Source organism: Peromyscus californicus, unplaced genomic scaffold (assembly GCF_007827085.1).
Source record: "Peromyscus californicus insignis strain IS unplaced genomic scaffold, ASM782708v3 Scaffold_13__1_contigs__length_99412109, whole genome shotgun sequence".
NCBI classification, from domain to species: domain Eukaryota; kingdom Metazoa; phylum Chordata; class Mammalia; order Rodentia; family Cricetidae; genus Peromyscus; species Peromyscus californicus.
This window is the reverse complement of record NW_026294424.1, coordinates 4,304,671-4,310,670: the sequence shown is the minus strand read 5'-3', so window position 1 is coordinate 4,310,670 and position 6,000 is coordinate 4,304,671. Positions and strand designations below refer to the sequence as shown.

Below are 6,000 nucleotides of genomic sequence, written 5' to 3'. Positions count from 1 at the left end.
ATCCCTTCTGCTCAAATGAAGCATGGGGTCTGTCCTGCACACCCTTCCATCTTTTCAGCTCCAGTTGGGAGCTCTGGGAGTGCAGCTCCTCAGGCCTCACCTGAGCTACGTTTCTATGGATATTCTCCAGGTACCTGGTCTGTCATCTTCTCTGAACTTGGCATCTGGAAGCCAGTCCTGTATCTGCCTTCAGTCAGCTTCCTGCAGGTGGCACCAATGTCTGCCTTTGCTCTATCTACTTCCTTGCTGGTCTCTGTCCCTCCTTCAGCTTTGGGGACAAGAGCTGCACTGTGACCCAATGGCATCGATGTCCATTTCCTATTATCCATAAGAGTCAGGATTTGCCTTGAATCGTTTCAGGATCAAGCAGGGCCCTTTATGGACCCATGCATCTGATTAACTGAACTTGACACCAGGACTAGATGTGCCTAGCCCTGTCCAACCCTGAGCCAAGGCTCAGGAGTAAGGCAACTGAGTGAGATGGGGGCAACAGTGGACACAGGTGGGGTTGAAAGTGCAGGATTCAGGGCCAAACAGCCTAGTGCTCTGCCCGTGGCCTTCTCCACAGGAGAAGGTGAAACAACCAGGGCAGGCAGAGGGTCACAGACAACTTCAGCTACACAGAGGTGATACCTGGGCAGACAGAGATGGGGACATGGTGGGTACCCCAGAGGTTGGGCATCTCAGCCAGTCAGCACCTGCCTCCTTACCACTGGGATCCATGAGAGTCAAGCTGTGGGCAAGTGGGGTCAGCCCTAGGGTCAGAGACAGGAGCAATGAGTGTATGTTGTGGGATATTATTTTAAGATGTGTTTCATTTGTTTATGCTGTGGAACATTTGTTTTAATGATACAAAGATGTTTTGCATTCTTTTATGTTGCATTTGCTTAACTCTGTGAAGCTATGCTACTTTGCCTGTCTAAAACACTGATTGGTCTAATGAAGAGCTGGATGGCCAATAATGAGGTAGGAGAAAGGATAGGCAGGGCTGGCAGGCAGAGAGAATAAATAGAAGGAGAACATTAAAGGGAGGAAGGAGCAAGAAAAAGAGCAGAGGAGGACACCAGGGGCCAGCCACGGAGTGAGAGTGAAAGTAAGATACATAGAAGTAAGAAAAGGAAAAAGCCAGAGGCAAAAGGTAGACGGGATACTTTAAGAAGAGCTGGCTAGAAACAAGCCAAGCTAACACTGGGCATTCATAAGTAACGAGTCTCCTGGTGTGATTTATTTGGGAGTGAGTGGTGGGCCCCCCAAAGACCAAAAGAGCCAAAGAGTAATAAAAACCAGCTACACTGAAGGGCTAGGATTCTGGGCACACACCCTGCTCCTCTCTCACTTGCCTTGATCTGGCAGACGGCCCTATCCCTTCGCCAACGGAGAACTCAATGCCCTGTTGGCTGAAGCTTCTCCCATGTCCCTTATTGCCTCCATTCCCAAGCTCCAGGTGTTTTGGTATCTCCCTAGTGGGCACCAGCCTCTCTATCTTTGGTCTCAGTCCTTGGCCATCTAATTTTCTGGCCTCTGCCACTTCCCCTACACCCAGTTAACCTCTCTGCAAGGATGCCTCACATCAAAGAGCTAAACCGAGGCGCTGAGCAGCCCTGTAACAGGTGGACAGAGACATGACCCACACTTGTGCAACTACAAAGTGCCCCCCCCCCCCAGTCTGGATGTTCCCGAGTCCCTCCAGTAGCTCAGCATGAATCCCTTATACTCAGCCCCTCCAGCCTCAGCCTGGTCTGGAGCAGTCAGCGGAGCCCATGTCTCTGCAGCTGCTGGGTTCCCGACCACCACCTGGGTAGCTCCCTTTGGCCCCCAGCCGGAGCCTGTCCTTCCTTGGCCCATAGCCTCCTGAATCTGCGACCTGGAGTCAGTCCACGTGGATCAGTCCTCCCTGATCCCAAGCAGTGAGCCATCTCTTTGGAAGGTTCCACTTTTCTAAAGTCCTGCTAGTCTGGCTTCAGGCTCACACATGCCTGCCTGGCCCCAGGGCTCCCTCAGGAAGTCTTCATCTCCTAGGAAGTCACCCATCTCCAGGTCCCTGCGCCTTAAAAATGGGGTCCTCCAGGTCTACAGATGGGCTTAGTGAAAGGCCTTAGTGGCTGTGCACAGGAAGCCCAGGGGATTCTGTGTCCTTGGCTTCAGCACTGGACCCCAGCCCTGGCCACGAGACTCCAGCCCTTGTCATAGAGGCAGTAGTAGCCTAAAAGTCCCCAGTAAGACTCCAGAGGTTCCCAGCAAACGTTCCCTACCTGTGCCTAGATTTGAGTCAGACCAACCCAGCAGGTGGGTACAGCCAGCAGACAGATGCTGCTCCCATAGAGAGAAACCAGATATTTCCGATATTTCCTCCAAGGAGGCCACCAGATAGAAGGGGTGTGTGTGTGTGTGTGTGTGTGTGTGTGTGTGTGTGTGTGTGTGTGTGTGTGTGTTCGCGCGCACGCACCTACCGTTTGCTAGTTACAAACCCTGCATCTTAGTCTGCCAACCAATCTCCGATCAACAAGAATGGTGAGCCTGCGCTATGGTACGTTGCCAGAGCAGAGCAAGGAGCAAATTTAGAAGCCAGTCCAGGGCTGGGGCGGGCTGAAAGGGCGCGGGCGGGACCTGAACCTGGGAGGCGGGGCCAACTCGGAGGCGGGGCCTGCGCCGGAGCGCCAGGCTGCCCGCCCAGCCCGCAGCAAAGCTGGGCAGCAGAGCAGGGATCCGCCTCCCGGACGAAGGGTCTGTGGGCTGGGAACCGGCGGGTAAGGCACTGCATGGGTCTCGGGACGGGACGTGGATATGTGTGGCACAGTGGTGTCTCAGAGACCTGCCTGGGTCCTTTGAACCTGTGTTCCGCCGTGGGGTGGGAGTGGGGTTCATAGGGCGGAGCGGCTGAATCCTGGACTTAGGTCTGGGCGGTCAGTCCAGGAGGTGAGGTGGTGTTTCGCGTGTATCCTCTGGCACCCGCTACAGGGCCCATCTAGAGGGGCTTCCAAAGACTGAGAAGGTGACTTTTCTTCCATTCCCTCCCGGTAATCCAAACTTGCCTAACTTCAGAGGCTTCACGAAGCTTGAGAGCAAAGCCACCTGCTGATTCACACTGACTGACGCATGAGTGACTAGGTGTGGGGGAATTTGCAGATCCTGAGGAAGAGAGAGTCTCTGAGAGGATAGAAGAGTGGTCGAAAGTTGTAGGTTAGCCAACATGTGGGTCTCCACCTCCACCCTGCAGCCCACCCTTTCTGTGGCTCTGGGCCGTGGCTGTTAACAGGTTGAGAGCCCTGTTGGAGTCACTTCTCTCTGCCCCCTCTCATGCCCCTGAGCACCTGCTGTTTCCTCACCTGTTTGTTCATTCCTCGACACTGGTGGTTCTGTGCCTCTTAGACAGGTGACCCCAGTAAGCAGTCCTGAGACACTTCCCTGGCCCAGGCGCTGTGTGGGACCTCAGGGATTACTACATGTGACTATTAAGGATACTACGTCCTACTTGAAGGGGCTCTGGAAATGTCGCCCGCTGAGTCAATGGTGAAATGCACAAAATTGTTTCACAACAGAATGGGTCCAGGGGTTAGGTCCTGGGCTGGGAGCAGGAATGGGTTCAGGTCAGGCCTGTACCAACTCTGTGTGACCTAGGTGAGTGCCTGCCCTCACTGGCTTAGGTCCCTTTGGACTGGAAGAGGAACTGGGCTGTGTTCTTTCCCTGACAGGGAAGCCTAGCCCAGGACCCCAGATCCAGCTCTCCACTCCTGGATCCTGGGAGTGGCTCCACAGAGATCAGACACACAGGTCTGTCCACCTCCTTTCTCACGCCCCCTTCTGGTTCTCTGGGGCCTGGCTCTGGGTTCTGGATGGAGACAGACCCTGGCAGAGGGGACAAACTAAAAGGGTAGACAAGAACTGATGGGCAAAGCCCTCGGACAGGAGGGGAGTGCAAAGGGAGTCTAGCCTTTGGGGGATGTCCCCCTACAGAGTTATATATACAGAAGCCCACTCAGGAGGCTGGGCTAAGAGAGACAGAGAGAAGGAAGGTGGACTCCAGAACTGCCTTGGCGCTTCCTGTTCACATGGATAGAGGAAGTGGTGTGCTGGGTCAGCCCCCAGAATCTCTTTGCCCCCATATGGATGGATGTGCACATGTAGGCCCATGGATAGGAAGCCCAGGGGGTTCAGAGAGTCAAAATGACCTGCTTTAGTCATAGAGGGGCAGAAGGAAGAGCATAAACTCAGGCTGGGGTTCTGGGTTCAAATCCAGCTACACGATATTCGTCAGGCATTTCCTGCTGCTGCACCTCCATTACATCTATAACAGGACCGGGAACCACTTTCTACCCAAGGGTGGTTATGAGTGCCCACGGTCTGCTAGTGGTGGGTAGCTGATACTCAGATACTGGGAGTGCTTCCTCTGTGTGCCCTGGTGACACAGGGACATTGAGCCATTTCTGCTTGTGGTTGAGGTTGAGCTAGGCCAGGCCTGGAGAGGCCTGGGGCAAAGGGCAGGTTTCCAGGTTCCTGCCTGCACTGGTCTTGTGGGCAAACACCTGTGTCTACAAGGACTGACTAGTACGGGTTCTGTCCTCAAAGCTCCATTATGAGGGACCAAAGATCAAAGATTCTGGAAGGCCTTGCCCTCCTGCCATCGTCTGGCTGGTTCATGTCCTTGGTATTCCCTGGGCACAGACATGTATGGCTCTTTTCTAACCCTGCTTGGCAAGGTTAGAAGGGGAAGTAGACAGCCTGGGCAGAGGAGATGGGGAACTGTTAGGTAGGGACAGAGAGGCCAGGGAGGGTCATTGACCTAAGTGCCCTGTGTATGCCGGGTGTGGTAAAAACATGGAGGAGTCCGGAGAGCAGGAAAAAGTGCTCTTCAAACCCGAGAGACCTCCTCTGAGAGTAAAGTGCCTCAGTGGGCCTCTGGAGTCCTCCAGGGGACATTTAAAGACTGGAGATAGTCCCATGTGTGGGGTACCTAGGAGCTGTGGGAAACTTCAGGCTCACCTTCCACCTCCCTCACTGCCCCTCAGGCAGTGCTTAGTGGGCAGTGGAGATGAAGCCCATAAAAATGCTGCTGCCTCCTGCCATGACTCAGGGCCCTGGGCCTCCCAGGCAAATTATACTTCTGTTTTTATTTAATGATTGATTTATTTTATGTGCATTGGTGTTTTGCCTGCATGTGTGTCTGTGTGAGGGTGTCAGATCCCCTGGAACTGGAGTTGCAGACAGGCCTGAGCTGCCATGTGGGTGCTGGCAATTGAACCCAAGTCCTCTGGAAGAGCAGCCAATGCTCTTAACCGCTGAGCCATCTCTCCAGCCCCAAATTATACCTCTCAACCCTCACTTTTCTGTTCTGTAAAGCAGAGTGCAGGTGCAGCCATATGGCTGGACTTGGACTCAATGTCAGTCCCCCCTCCACCCACCCATGAACCCCAGGGACAAGAGGAATGAAACAGAAAGCCAGCTGGGCTTCAGGATGAGGGGCAACATGGGCACCCAGATGACATCCCATCTAATTTTTTCTTCATCTCCATTACTCTGACTTCGGAGGTTCCAGCACCCAGTGTTTGGAATTCCTGTTGCTCCATGGATCCAGAGGCGACTCCTTGGTCCACATGATCTGGCTTTGGAGGGTTCCAGGCACACCTGAATGATTTTTGCAACCTGGCCTCCAGGAACAGTGTTAGCTTGATCAATTAGGGCAGTCGCCTGAGGAGGCCAGTAGGCCTTAAGGGTTAACAGGCACCCTTGTGGCATACACTCCCATGCCCAAGGGCCAAACTCTGATTCCGAGAACTGCAGCCTGCTTCCCTGTGAATCACGTTTACTGCACACCCAATGGGCATGGTAGAACGGCCCACAGCCAGACATGCCTGCTTTAGCAGTCTGAGACGGGTGCAGGGTGTCTGCCTGCTTGAGCCTGCAGAAGGGGGTGTGGTCCTTGGCCTGGGATCTGCTAGCTTAGTGGTATGCATGCCATGACCAGAGCTGGGCTCCCTCATGACCCCGGGCTGAGCCAGCTCA

General features: G+C 54.1%; 1 protein-coding gene across 1 annotated transcript in view; it reads left to right on the top strand.

Moving 5' to 3' along the window:
- Positions 1–2,661: 2,661 nt before the first annotated feature.
- Positions 2,662–6,000, top strand: part of Sh3bp2 (SH3 domain binding protein 2) — a 39,659-nt gene continuing 36,320 nt past the window's right edge. Inside the window, exon 1 of the mRNA XM_052736181.1 lies at positions 2,662–2,747. The gene's annotated coding sequence lies outside the window, so the exon portion shown is untranslated. The remainder of the gene's footprint in view (positions 2,748–6,000) is intronic.